The sequence below is a fragment of the Delphinapterus leucas genome, chromosome 13, assembly GCF_059928025.1.
Source record: "Delphinapterus leucas isolate spDelLeu-1000000601 "Yukka" chromosome 13, BTC_Dleu_Yukka2, whole genome shotgun sequence".
Lineage (NCBI taxonomy): Eukaryota > Metazoa > Chordata > Mammalia > Artiodactyla > Monodontidae > Delphinapterus > Delphinapterus leucas.
Window position 1 is genome coordinate 27,552,755 of NC_143141.1, and position 16,043 is coordinate 27,568,797.

At 34.3% G+C, this 16,043-nt stretch overlaps 1 protein-coding gene across 4 annotated transcripts in view; it reads right to left on the reverse strand.

Annotated features, from left to right (window-relative positions):
- Positions 1–16,043, reverse strand: part of LOC111171347 (uncharacterized) — a 225,266-nt gene that overhangs the window by 101,938 nt on the left and 107,285 nt on the right. The window lies entirely within an intron of this gene.

Here is a 16,043-nt window from a genome sequence, read left to right on the forward strand (position 1 = left end):
ATTAGCAAACACAGGTAGCCGGTCTACTCCACTAACATCCCCTTCAGTACTTTTCCACTAGCTCACCCTAGAGCTTAAAAATTCTCTTGTCATTTGTCTCAGCAGAGTTGAGTTCAATCTCCTTATTATAATAGTCTAGACATCTCTTGCAATATCCTTGAATAAAATTTTCTTTGGCTGTTCATCTTGTCTGGTGCAGTTTTAATTTAACAGCTCTAATCCAATTTAATTAGAATCTTTAAAAAGGGGGAAAGTTGGGCACGGAGGCAGACATGCTCACCAAGAGAATGTCACATGAAGATGAAGGTAGAGATCTGAATGATTCAGAAGCCAAGGAATGTGAAGAATTCCTAGCATACTACTCATACCAAGTTATGAGAGAGGAATGGAATAGATTTCCCCTCACAGCCTTCAGAAGGAACCAACCCTGTTTATAGCTTGATCTTGGGCTTCTAGCCTCCAGAACTGTGAAAGAAAACATTTCTTTTGCTTAAGCCACACAGTTGGTAGTATATTGTTTCGGCAGCCCTGGGAAACTAATACATCATATCATGCAGTGACAAGATTACCGATTTGTAGCCGAGAAAGCTAGTCTTGGAGACCAACTCTGCTGCTTCCTAGGTTTGGGGGCTGGGGTAAATCAATAAAGTTTCTAAGTTTCCACATCTTCACAGGCAACTGAATGACCTAACATTTTGAGAGGGGTTGGCTCATATTAGGGATAAGTAAAATAAAATAAAAAACCTTATTTCTCAATCAAAAGAATTTCTAAAGTTAAGATAGCAATAGCAAAAAGTTTCTTAAAAACAAACAAAAACACGCAACCAGAACTAAGCACTCAGCAGCAGTTTATCTTACGAGGAGAGAAAAATCTGGAATTTCAAACCCTTCACTTCTGAATTTACTACTTATTAGCATTTTCCATGGAAACCATATTGTGTTAAGTTTTACCCAAAGTACAGAACCTTAAAAGTGCCTATATATTTTCACTCCAAACTAGCTTATTTCACTGATATGTAACACCATCCCAACCTCAGTATAGATGTAGATGTCTTCTGTCATCTTCACAACCACCTCACAGAGGATGGAATCTCCAAATTCCTTAAGTAGAAACACTTTTTTTCTCTTTCCCTTTTTTTAAAGGGAGCATACGCAGAGTGGCTTAGAAAACTTACATTTCCATTATAAACCTCAGCTTTTTTACCATCAGCATGTGCCTTTTTAATACTACTTTATATTAATGTTGGTGCTTAGTAAAGTAATATGAAAGATAGTATAATACTTCTTGGGACAGTATAGTTTATAAGAGCAGAGGTTTTATAACAACAAGGCAACAATTTTATAACACCATTGTGCTTTTCTAGCCCTCACAAAGAGCTGAGGGAAAATAAACAAGGATCCATTTAATGTCCGGGTGAGTGCCAGTTTGACCAGGTTCCATGCAAATGAAAACAAAATAAAATTAAACTTAGACAAGAAAAAATAATGGCCTGTTGGAATAATCAGGTGTGGAACAATGTTTAGGGACAGAAACAAATGGTGAACTGCTTTGTTGTACTTTTCCTACTTTTTCACCCCAGGGAACACTCTTTTAAAGGTGAGTTAACGTCAGCTTAAGAATTTTGATAATGTTCTGATTAGTAGATCATATCAGTATCTGCATTCATAGATTGGGTGAACCTATTGCTTTCAGTAAAAATACTAAAAATTATCTATTGGACTAAAGATATAGGGAAGTTGTTGCACAGTAAGTGTATTTTTTATGTACTAATTTCAATCTCCTTTGTCCTAGGTTAATTAACAACAGCCTCTTAAAATAATTATCAGTCTTTTAATACATAGATCAAATTTGAGTTTGTCAAAATGCCTTGGATGTAGTAACCAAGCAGGTGATGGTGATTAAAGCAATTTCAGCTGCAGGAGGAAAAGATTCCTTTTCCTCCTCTGTCAGTGGACTACCAGCAAAGATGATATAATCTCTCTGATCCATTACTATCGCATGGGCTGGCTTCAACTATTTTGACCTTTATTTATTTACACATATTATTTGACACATGTTTTCCAAGCTCTTTATTAGACATTACAGTAAGAACATGACTAGAACATGAGTAGATCATGACTATGTGACTTGTAGAGGAGGAGTGGCTGTGGCTTAGGGTCAATAGGGAGCAGAAATGAAGTGATGACTGCCAACAAATTAATATCAAAAACAGGATTTTGTAAGGGAAGCTTCACAAGAGCATGAAGATGTCTGGATGGGAAATAGAATGGTAACAGAGAGAGCAACTATAATGTTACTGCAATAGTCCAGGCGAGAAATGATGAGAATAAGATTGTGGCAAAGGTAAAGGAAAGAATAAAGCCAGATTCAAGAGACTTGTACACCAGATGGACATAGAAGAAGAAAGTTATTAGTAAAGGATAACCTCAAAGTTTTAAATTCAACGGCTGTGTAAATAACAAAGACATTATTAACAAGGATTGGTGCCAAAACAGGTTGGAAGGGAATGCAATTTGCTCAGTATCAGAGATAATTAGTTTCAGAAACCAGTTAGATATCCAAGATCAGTAAGAAATTGCTTTTCAGATTTAAAATTTAAAAAAAGCCTGGAGATAAAAGATAACAGGAGTAGAACTTATAAAGTGGGTAGATTTTGAAGGGGACAAATGAAATATATCATTTTTTTAAAGTTATAAGAAAAAACTGAAATTACATTAGGCACTTGAAAAGATTTATCAGGAAACATAAATTTGGTCATCTCTCCATCTTTGAGAACTGTTTGGCAGAGCTGCAAGTACACTCACACATTTCTTTCTAGTACTCTATAATTGAGTTGATTTTTTTCCCCCATAAACACCCCCTCACTGAATACAGAGAAAAAGAAGCAAAGAAATAAAAGCATAAAGCAAAATTTTGGTTTAATCTCACTGTTCTAGTTTTCTAGGGCTGCTGTAACAAATTACCACATATTTAGTGGATTAAAAGAACACAAACTTTCTTACCTTTCTGTAGCTTGGACTTTTCCTGGGCTAAATCCAAGGTACTAGCGGGACTGTGTTCCTTTCTGGAGATTCTAGGGGAGAGAACTTTTAGGGTTGGTGGAGTCCCCACCTCACATCACCCTGGTCTTTCTTCTGCCGCCCACGTCCACTTTTAAAACACTTGTAATTACATTAGGCACACCTGGCTCATTCAAGCCATTCTCCCTAATTCCAGCTACAAATTAAATTCCTCTTTGCCATGTAATGTAACATTTCCACCTGTACTGGGAATTGGGACATGGATATCTTTGGGGGGGCTATTAGTTTGCTTTTGACATTGATAAATCTAGCTCAATGAAATTATTTTTTCTTTCTGATTAGATAAATATCATTTCTAACAATGTTCCAATATAAGTGGGATTGTGGCTCTGTGGCTTATGTAAATTTACATTTTGTGGGTGGAGGGCAGGACGCCTGAGATCCCAGCTGTACCCGCTAAATTCTCTCTGCTTTCTGATGCAAATCTGTGCTTTGTCTTCCCTTGATTGGAGAGCTTTCTGGTATAATTAATCCCATCTTTTTAAACTGTGCCGTGCTATCACCAAAACCACTTTAATCTAGCTCACTGTGTTAGATTAAAGACTTCATTGCTAGTGACAGTTTTGTCCTGAGATTTTAGCCTTTGCCTTTCAATGGTGCACTGGTACTTTGTCCACAAACAGGAATTAAAGAAAATGCTAGATCCACTAAATAATGTACAGATCACATGGATGTAATAGTGCTGTTTCAAGGTCAACTGGCTATTCTTTCCCTTTGCCAAACCTAACATCTCTCTGCACCGAATCTATCCTCCCGGACACTGTTTTTCAGGCTCTTGATTGTGTAGCTTCAGGTTTCTCCATTTGTTTGAGGCCTCTCATAGAACTCCAAACCCCACCTTATGGTTTCATTGTGAGGAAGCAGAAATATGAGTAATGGGCTCTCATACTTTACTCTCTTTCTCCTTCAATTTCTCACTTTTCTCCTCGCTATATCCTCCATCTTAAGGTGGCAAACATATTAAAGAGTTATTGGAAACATTATGTAAGGGGTATTGAAAAATTCTGCCTTATGTACAAAACTCTATAATCTCAGTTTCTCCATGGTATAATTTTTACTGGGGGTCAATGTACATTTTTAAAATAAGGATTGCAGATGATAAAATATTTATTTAATACACTAAAATATTCACCCTATTGCATATGAATGTCAAGTAACTAGCTCTCTCTACCATTTCAAAGCAATTCAATCTTTACTCTCTCATCACTATTCTACTAATATTTTTAAAAATTTCAAGACATTCGTACTTTCCTGAAGAAGTAAATGATTTCCTGAATTCATTAATACACCACAGCATATTACTTATTATCATTCAGTAACTACTTTCTGCAAGTATACTTATAAAATCCTAATTCAGAGAAATGGAAATGATATGCCTCTTCCTTCTTCAAAAGGGATTGAAAATTTTACTCCAAGGTGCATAATATAAAAACATTGTTATAAAAAGGTTATATGTACTGGTATAATATTTATTACTCTTAAATTTGAGAGGAAATGACTTGCTTTATAATAAGCATAACATTTTCCGTTAGTAAACGTTACACTTTCCACCACCATGATGAGTTTCTACTGCTTAAAAGAATACTGATTAATAAATATTTCCCTTTTATCATAATATCTTAGAAAAATAAGGGTAGGTCTTGAGATGGAGGTACCACTCTAAAACAAAACCGTGTAAAAATATTTTCACCTTCCATAGCAAAAGAGTGTTCACTGTTTTAAACTAAATCTTTAATTTTTACTATCTATTTATATCTCAATTTTTAGAAGGATGAACTTTTTGTTTATGAAATTACATCATAACAGGAGACATAGTCTATAATTACTTAATATTTTTGGTTTATTTTGTTTAAATGTGAAACTGTGATCATTTAAATATTTATTTTCCAGCCTTTTTTCTTTTTATATCTATTGGTTTGAGTAATTTTAAATACCTGTGGCTTTTTAATTATTTTAAAATGATATATTGACTTAGGAGTGCTTGGGTTATGTTTGAGACAAATAGACAAACTTTGGCAAGATAAATAAAGATAAAGAGAATATACAAATGAACTGTAACAGGAATAAAGATGTAAATAAAAGTACAAAAGTAGGATATTAAAACTTCAATATTAGGTGCCAAAATTGAATATTTGTGTGCTAGTAGTTTTGAAAACTTATTAAGTGGATAAATTCCCTGAATAATTTAATTTGACTAAGATGTAAAGAAATAGAAAATTTAAATGGAAATTTAACAGATTCAGAGAATCTGAATCAGTAATAAATTCTGAATTTTCCACACAATAGTCAAATAGCTTTAGAATAGATTTTTTTTTTTTTTTTTGCGGTACGCGGGACTCTCACTGCTGTGGCCTCTCCCGGAGCCAGGCTCTGGACGCGCAGGCTCAGCGGCCATGGCTCACGGGCCCAGCCGCTCCGCGGCATGTGGGATCTTCCCAGACCGGGGCACGAACCCGTGTCCCCTGCATCAGCAGGTGGACTCTCAACCACTGCGCCACCAGGGAAGCCCCTAGAATAGATTTTTTTCCCTAAACATTCATTTAGAGATAAATCGTGTCTCACACATATACTTGCAGAGAGTTGAAGAAACAAAAAAAGTGTTAAGCTCCTAAAAATGAAAAGTAGTAAAAGCAAAAATATAAAGACAATAAAATAATATATCTTAAAAGATAATACATAATGAACCATTTGTTTGTTTCCCAGAAATTCTAGATTAATTTTTTTTTTAATTTATTTTTCTTTATTTATTTATTTATTTATTTTTGCCTGTGTTGAGTCTTCGTTGCTGCGCACGGGCGTTCTCTAGTTACAGTGAGCAGGGGCTACTCTCCGTTGCGGTGCCCGGGCTTCTAACTGGGTGGCCTCTTGTTTCAGAGCACGGGCTCTAGGCACATGGGCTTCAGTAGTTGTGGCTGGTGGGCTTCAGCAGTTGTGGCTCCCGGGCTCCAGAGCACAGACTCAGCAGTTGTGGCGCACGGGCTTAGCTGCTCTGTGGCATGTGGGATCTTCCCTGAGCAGGGCCCAAACCGGTATCCCCTGCATTGGCAGGTGGGCTCTCAATCTCTGTGCCACCAGGGTAGCCCCTAGATTAAGTTAACAACAGAAAACTGATCAATATGCTTTTAAACATTAACAAATTAAAGAAAGGAAGCTATATGGTTGTGACAATACCTGCAGAAAAAGGGGCAATACAATTATATATCATCTTATGATTAGAAAGTCTTAGTAAATTAGGAAAGTAAACTTTTAGCTTAATATTGAGACTGTGCAAAAAAATTTAATGACATATACCAGAAGTAATATATAAAGCACATTTTATCAAATATCACAAAATGGTCTTTACTGGAAAAATAAAACTTTAAACCTTAGAGAAGACCTATAAAATTGATAGAAATATTATTTTTATAGACTGGCTAAAGGTTGCAAATTTCTGGGGAAAAAACAAATGGTTCATTATATATTACCTTTTAATATATATTCTTGCATTGTCTTTGTATATATATATATATATATATATATATATATATATTTTTTTTTTTTTTTGCGGTAAGCGGGCCTCTCACCGCCGCGGCCTCTGCCGTTGCGGAGCACAGGCTCTGGACGCGCAGGCCCAGCGGCTATGGCCCACGGGCCCAGCCGCTCCGCGGCACGCGGGATCCTCCCGGACCAGGAAACGAACCCGCGTCCCCCGCATCGACAGGCAGACACCCAACCACTGCACCACCAGGGAAGCCCTGTCTTTGTATTTTTGCTTTACTACTTTTCATTTTTAGGAGCTTAACATTTTTTGTGTGTTTCTTCAATTATACTTTCCAAACTGATCTATGTATTTATATAATTGAAATCTCAACCCAAATAGAAATATGGTCATTTATATGTGGTAATCAAATTTATCACAGAGCTTATACATTCTTGGGGGACTAATAAATAAATGGGTATACAAAAATAATTATCATTATGTAAAAAGGAGATGAATGCTTATCTTACAACACAAACAACAGTTGATTCCAGATATGTCATTGGCTTAAATGCATAAGTGAAATTTATATATAGTTTTTGAAGATGTTATAAGAGAATAACTTTATGGCTTTGGGTAGGGAATAATTTCTTAATATTCACAAGTTATTAAAAAGAAGAACATTATAAATTTAAGAACTTCTGTTGGTCTAGAGAAAAGAAATGGTAAGCCAAAGTGGAAAATACTTTCCACAAATATAACTCACAAAGAATTAGTGTTCTAAGAGAATATTTATGATGTATAAGTGAGTGAGTAAATTGTGTGTGTGTGTGTGTGTAAGAGAAAGACCACTAACAAAATTTTAAAATGGTAAAAATATATGAACAAAGATTTCACAGATATAACATGAATAATAAAGGGACATTAGAGAGCAGAGAAATGTGAATCAAAACCACAGTGACCAATTTGGAAAACATTCCAAAGTTGGACAAAACCAATTATTGGCAAAGATATGAGCAATGGGCACATTCATTAACTACCTAGCAACTGCTCGTCTTACAGCAAATTGCTGCAGCCACTTTGGAAAATAATTTGGCGTTATTTAATACAGTTGACAAGTGCATGTTTTATGACCCAGCAATCCCACTACTCGGTATACATCCTAGAGACAATCCTACACATATGCTTCTGCAGACATGAAACCAGAATTTTCCTTGCAGCCCTGTTCATAAGAGTAAAACACTGAAAACTACCCAGATGTCCATCAACCATGGAATAGACTGCAGCTGCATGAATCAAATTGGGTGAATCTCAAAAGCATAACATTAACTGAGAATAGCAAGCTGCAAAAGAATATATACTAATTTCATTTATATAAATTGACAAATGCACTAGAAATGAATGAACGAACTAACTAAATATATATACATACGTATTATATATCTTACATGGATAGTAAAACTCTAAAGAAAAAGAGAGATTTAATAACACATAACTTGGAATAAGTGGTTATTACTCCCGAGGGAATGAAGTTGACAGGGAACAAACAGGGGCTTTTAAGGTATTACCCTGACTTCTGAATATATTGTTTGGTTTATCATGATGATTTAATTGTACATCTAAGTTATATGCAGCAGTTGTATGTATATTTAATGACTTAAAAACATTTTTTAAATGCAATGCTAATAATACATTATGTGCACAAACACTAGAGACGCAGCCCATTCAAAAGGCAGAGAGTTCGGAATCAGAGGAAATCAAGGTTGAATAGTTATTGCACCACTTACTATGTTTGTGACCTGGACATTTTTTAAAAGGGAGGCAATAATATCCATTCCATAGGGCTGCCATGAGCACTAAATGAAATGAATGCAAACTGCAGGCAGAATGCCTGGCACATCGATGCTCAAATTGAGAATCAGCAAGAAGGAAATTAACTCTCCTTTACTGACAGCAGTTACAACAGAAAAGATGTGTTCGCTGCAGCAACTACATTGTAGGAGGAAGTGTCAAATTGTGAGTGAAAAATGCAATGGAGTAACAGCTTCCAATAAATAACACTGTAAGAAAGCAGAGTTTCGTCCTGCTCAGGCATGCATATACATAGGCAGAGGGGAGGTGTGATAGAAATGGCTCTCTTCTCACTGAGACTCTTTCACCCTCAGATGATCTGTCATTGTACGCAGAACACAGTGGCAGATTTATCCCCACATTTCAGGTTGCTCAGTAATGGTTCAGGTGAAAGCATTCAGGAGTGACATAAAGTGGGAACTCATAAATGACAGAGTCTATTACTGGGTGACAAGCTCCAGCCTAGTGACTTTGTATAGACTCTGCAGAAATGCTTTCATTGTCATGAGATTTAGGAGGAAAGGAAAATTCAATGATAACACTGGTCAGCACATTTAATGGCCTGATACTATTAGAAAAACAAAACCCTCCTATGGACAGAAGGCTAAACAGTTTAAAGTAATTGCTGTAATACAGAGCAATTACATTTACTGATGCAACTTGTAATTGTGGTGAAACCTAGGTGTACTTTATATTTTCCTTAATATTTCAAGGAATATTGCTGTTTCCATATTCTGAATAAAGATATTAGATTTTCACTCTGCTTTTATTTTGTATTATAATCAGAATGATGATTAATGGTGTCCTTCTCTACAATTAAATGATCGGTCAAAAGAAAAATATGTATCAATAGCTTATACGTGTAACTAGTATTCCCTGTAAAAATTGCTTTGAGGGAAGTAGTGGGGATAAGCTGGCACTTGGGCTCATGTAATTGTGCCTCATGCCATCTACCCTTCAGTGGTCAGTCATAATGGGACCTGGTTACTTCATAAGTTACTGTATTTAAATTTTGAATCATTTAAAAACTTTTAATGTTGGGGAAGTAATAATGCTGATGTCTATCCAATTATTAGTTTTACAGGGAACATTACAGTCTTTAAAAATTACCTATACATACTTTAATTCTTTTCTTGTTAATATTTCATAGGATTCCTCTTTGATGTTAACCTAAAATGTACAGATGACATCCTTCGTCTCATGTTTTCTGTGATATGCAAGCAAACAGCTGCATTATCACTTCAACTAATTGAAAAATTAATTTTAAATATTATTTTTGCAATAAATATATCATTATTTTACTTTTTTTCTGTCAAAGTGTTAATCAGTTTAGGTAAAAGCAGGAGTCAAAACCATAGGTCCAATACCTGTAAATTACTAGCAATTTGCCTTGATAACCTAGAAATAATGATCATCATTTATACAGGCATTTTTACACACATTAAATCATACTTAAATGATGAGGCATAAATACAACAACACAGAAAAAACGAATTGTGGAGAATTTTAAAGGAATTGGATAAAATAGGATTTCTTAGGATTAACGCTGGATATAGCTCTACTTTATTGCTCTTTCAATTTTGTCACATTCAGATCTAAAGAAGATAAGCAGCTTTTGAGTAGGGTATCTCAGTAAATTGAAAAGCCTTAAAAAAAAGCAACATACAACTCATTAAAAGTCATTAAAAAAAAGAACAGAGGTTTTATATAGTCCTATAACCAATGAATAAATTGAATATCTGATTAAATTTCCACAGGAAGACCAATGAATTTCTCTGATGAATTCTTTGAAACTTACAGTGAAAAATAGAACATAAATCTTACACAAACTCTGCCAAGGTCAGAAAAAGAAGAAATACTTGCTAAAGTCAGGTCAATCTCTCACTTAAATGAGTATGCCTAAATCCTAAATAAAATATTTTGAACAATATACATGAACAACAATTCATCATGAACACATTGAGTTTTGTCCAAGAATGAGGAGTCCTTTGCAATTCAAAACTCTGTTAGTATAATTCCATTATGACTGAATCAGGAGAAAACATACGTGATTGTAACATTAAATACCAATGAAAGCATCAGGTAAAATTAGTTACCAATCTTAATAAACTAGTAATAGAAAAGAATTTCCATAACCTGATAAAGTATATTTACGAACTCCAGCAAAAAAATTACAATAAAATTGAAAAAAAGTTTTTAAAGTTTTCTCTCTGAACAAAGGAAGAAGGCAAGGAAGCCTGTTGTTATCTCTAGTAGACTTATTTTTTAGAACTCTTGGAATAAGGCAAACATTAGAAGAAAGCATAAAGCTATTATTATTGAGAAATATAATATTGATGAATAATTCAGTAAGTTGCTGATACACCATTATATTTATAAAATAAATGTATCAAGTTTTCTGAATATAAGACAAATGTGCAACAATTGATTGAATATCTATATACCAGATATAAGCCATATGGAAAGAAAATGGTAGCATCGACAGCAAAATCAAAAAGCATGAAATATATCCATATTAAATGTACAAGTCCTTTGCATTAAAGACTTTAAAACTTATTTATGTACATTTGAAAAGAACCAAATAAATGCAGGATGATATCCTATTCCTGCAATCAATGATTCAGTATTGTTAAATGTTAATCTGCTCAGATCATTCTAAACATGCAACACAATCACAAACAAAATTACAATCGGGTTTTTTTGTGGATATTGTAAAATACATATTAAAATATGAAGTATAAGTAATGCAAAAGCAATTTAATTAAAAAGAATTAAAGAGTTGGTGATTATTCTAATGACGATCACATTTATTGGAAAATAAATTAGGAAGCTATGTTTTGGATTAAGGATAAGCAAAAAAATCAATGGTACAGATTTGGGAGTCCAGAAACACACTCACACATATATGGACACTTGATATATGACAATAGGGAAAGGATGGCCTGTTCAATAAATAGTGTTTTGTCAATTTGTTAAACATACACACACACACATATATAATAATGTACTAGTTAATATAATACTATATATATTAGAGTAAATATTCAAGTCACAAGCTGAGAAACAATATTTGCAAAACATATAACTGACAAAAACTCATTTCTAGAAAAATATATAAAGTCCCACAAATCAATAAGAAAATACAGAGAATCTCATAAGCAATCGACAGGATGGTTGACGAGGCACTTAAATAAAAAGGACATCCGAATGGCCAATTACTGTATGAAAATATTCCCATTAATCACAAGGGCAATACAAGACATAGTTGCCATGAGGAAAAATAAATAAACAAGATAACACTACACACCCACCAGGTCGCTACAATTAATAGGATTGACAATAAAATATATCACTGATGGAGCTACAATGTGGCAGGTAAAAATGGAAAACTGGCACTATCTATTGTTGACACCCATGCACCAACAATTTTATCCAATTATATGTACCAAATAGAAATGCAGAATATCAATATGTTCATTAAGAGACAAAACAAAAATACACATGGGAGCTTTATCTGTACTTGTTCTAAACTGGAAGCAAATCAAATATCTATCAACAATGTAATGAATAAATCAATTGTAATATATTCCTGTAACATGAAATTATAAATCAAAGTAAATTAATGAACTATTGCTATAAGCAACATCCCTGATGAATCTCATCAACCCATAAGTGGGCTAAAGGAGACCCTCACATACTTGCACGCACACACAAACATACACAACAACCCCCACCATGCACAATGCATACACACACACACAACCAGACAAAACTATCTAAGCTATTAGAAATAAAGGTAATGGTTATTTGGAAGGAGAGGCGGGAGAACATTTTCGAAGTGCTGTTCTATGACCCGTGTGGGTGTTACTTAAGTGTTCTCACTATGTGCAAATTAATTGAACTATATACTTATACTTTGTCCATTTTTGTATATACATTGTATTTCGATTAACACATTTTAAGATAGTGCTATATGGAAGACGTATACATTGTACATGGGTACATTTTTTTCTAATTTAGAATGATATTATACATCCCCTAGAGACAAAGATAAAGCTAGCCAAGAATCTCTGCACACATAAAAGGAAAGGCTTGGTGCAGATGTATCGAGGAATATCTATTGTTTATCTAATGGAGTTGGTATAAAATCATTTTCACACTGAAAAATCATTACTAGATTCTTTAAAATTCAATTTGAGCGGGAAATTTTTAAAGAAAACTTTGAAATACAAAATTGTCATTTTTAAAAGAATTTAATCATATAATATTTCAAACATGCATAAAAGTACATAAAATATAGAGCACCATTTATCTAGATTTATCAGGTATAAATACTTCACAATCGTTGCTGCAAGTGTCGTTTTTGTTTAGAAATAAATGTGGAAGGTGTAACAGGTTCATACGACAAGCCCTTCCTTTCTTTATATAACCAGTGAAAAACTATTGTTCTAATTTTGATATTTATCTTTTCTTTGTTAACTCAACATTCATTTTTACTTTTGTTCATTTTCATTTAAGTAACTCTCATTGTTTCTAGTGTATGACTGCATCAAAATGTAATAGTGCATTCCCTTACTGATGGACAGTAAACTTATTTTTAGTGCTACATATCACATATATACAACTTTAAAAATCACCTAGTACCTAACCAATTAAAATGATAGGTAACATAAATGCTGTGAAATTAAGGCAAACAATTTGTTCTTTTTAAAAATATCAAAGACAATAGAATGATTGATATGAAATTATCACCTGATTTCTATTTATCTGAAATCAGAATGCTGTGATAAGCAATTTATTCATATATGTTTTTAATCATCGTAGATTCTATGTCCATCTACCTTATGGTAATAGATTTTTAAGATATAAACTATCAAGGAGTAAACATATCTACCTTTCTGTTTTATTTCTTGCTTATTTCACATATATCTGAGAGAATATTGGATCTATTTACTCTTTATCATCATTTGCAATCTTATACTATAAGATAACTTCCCAGTAAAATGAAAAGTTTTTATTTCTCACAGAAAGTAGCAGGGCTTTGAAAGTGACTAATGTCAACCTCAAAAAGTAACATAGCCAGTTACTTTACAAGCAAAATGGGTGTAATCTGGAAAGCAGGGAACTGCAGTTCTGGGGCAGGCAAGCTATAGTGAATCATTGGTAAGTGTGAAGAGATAAAAGGAAGGTCAATTTCTACTAGGTTTTAGGAGGAAATTGGGGAAGGTTGTTTTGAATAAAATTTCACTGGAGAAGAACAGGAGTTCGAGGTTGTGGCAGTTTCTTACTGGTGGTTAGTGCATTGTTGCTGGGGCAGGGAGGGATCTTCCTTTTCTGCTTCTTTTTTTAATAGATCTTTATTAGAATATAATTGATTCACAATAGTGTGTTAGCTTCTGTTGGACAACAAAGTGAATCAGCCATATGCATACATATATCCCCATATCCCCTCCCTCTTGAGCCTCCCTCCCACCCTCCCTATCCCACCCCTCTAGGTCGCAAAGCACAATCTCCCTGTGCTATGCAGCTGCTTCCCACTAGCTATTTTACATTTGGTAGTGTATATATATCAATGCTACTCTCACTTTGCCCCAGCTTCCCCACTCACCCTGTGTCCTCAAGTCCATTCTTTATGTCTACATCTTTATTCCTGCCCTGCCACTAGATTCATCAGTACCATTTTTTTTTTTTAGATTCCATATATATGCGTTAGCATATGGTGTTTGTTTTTCTCTTTCTGACTTACTTCACTCTGTATGACAGTCTCTAGGTCCATCCACCTCACTATAAATAACTCAATTTCGTTTCTTTTTATGGCTGAGTAATGTTCCTCGTATATATGTGCCACATCTTCTTTATCCATTCATCTGTTGGTGGACATTTAGGTTGCTTCCATGTCCTGGCTATTGTAAATAGAGCTGCAATGAACATTGTGGTACATGTCTCTTTTTGAATTATGGTTTTCTCAGGGTATATGCCCAGTAGTGGGATTGCTGGTCACATGGTAGTTCTATTTTTAGTTTTTAAAGGAACCTCCATACTGTTCTCCATAGTGGCTGTATCAATTTCCATTCCCACCAACAATGCAGGAGTGTACCCTTTTCACCACACCCTTTCCAGCATTTATTGTTTCTAGAGTTTTTGATAATAGCCATTCTGACTGGTGTGAGGTAATACCTCATTGTAGTTTTGACTTGCATTTCTGTAATAATTAGTGATTTTTAGCATCTTTTCATGTGTCTCTTGGCCATTTGTATGTCTTCTTTTGTGAAATATCTATTTAGGTCTTCTGCTTGCAGGATACAAAATTAATGCACAGAAATCTCTGGCATTCCTATACATTAACAACAAAAGCTCAGAAAGAGAAATTAAGGAAACAATCCCATTTACCATCACAACAAAAAGAATAAAATACCTAGGAATAAACCTACCTAAGGAGGCAAAAGACTTGTACTCAAACAATAAAACATTGATGAAAGAAATCAAAGATGACATAAACAGATGGAGAAATATACCATGTTCTTGGATTGGAAGAATCAATATTGTGAAAATGACTATATTACCCAAAGCAAGCTACAGATTCAATGCAATCCCTATCAAACTACCACTGGCATTCTTCACAGAATTAGAACAAAAAATTTTACAATTCGTATGGAAACACAAAAGACACTGAATAGTCAAAGTAATCTTGAGAAAGAAAAGCAGGCCAGAGGAATAAGCCTTCCCAACTTCAAACTATACTACAAATCTACAATAATCAAGACAGTATGGTACTGGCACAAAAACAGAAATATAGATCAATGGTACAGGATAGAAAGCCCAGAGATCAACCCATGCACATATGGTCACATAATTTATGACAAAGGAGGCAAGAACATACAGTGGAGAAAAGATAGCCTCTTCAATAAGTGGTGCTGGGGAAACTGGACAGCTACATGTAAAAGAATGAAATGAGAACACTCCCTAACACCATACACAAAAATAAACTCCAAATGGATTAAAGACCTAAATGTAAGACCAGATACTATAAAACTCTTAGAGGAAAACACAGGAAAAACACTCTTTGACATAAACTACAGCAAGATCTTTTTTGACCCACCTCCTAGAGTAATGAAAATAAAAATAAGCAAATGGGACTTAATGAAACTTAAAAGCTTTTGCACAGCAAAGGAAACCATAAACAAGATGAAAAGACAACCTTCAGGATGGGAGAAAATATTTGCAAATGAAACAATGGACAGAGGATTAATCTCCAATATATACAAACAGCTCATGGAGCTCAATATCATAAAAACAATCAATCCAGTTAAAAAATGGCCAGAAGACCTAAATAGACATTCATTTCTTTTCTTAAAAGCAGGAGATGAAATTCCCATGTAAAAAATGTCCTCCCTCATACCAGAAGAAAAACAACGTTCTTAACATCATGGATAAAAAGTTGAAACCCAGAGAATGTTACACAAAGAATTCTATACAAAAAGACCCTTTAAAAATTGCTTCTCTTCCTTCTTCCTTCTGATTATTCAGGCTGGTATGTGCATGAGAGCTTTCCCTTCTAAACTTCCTGATAATGTTTTAAATGAAGTTGTCTTTTATTTATTTTCACACCTTATAAAATTTAGTATAGTATAGAGTAGATTAAAATATTAGAATA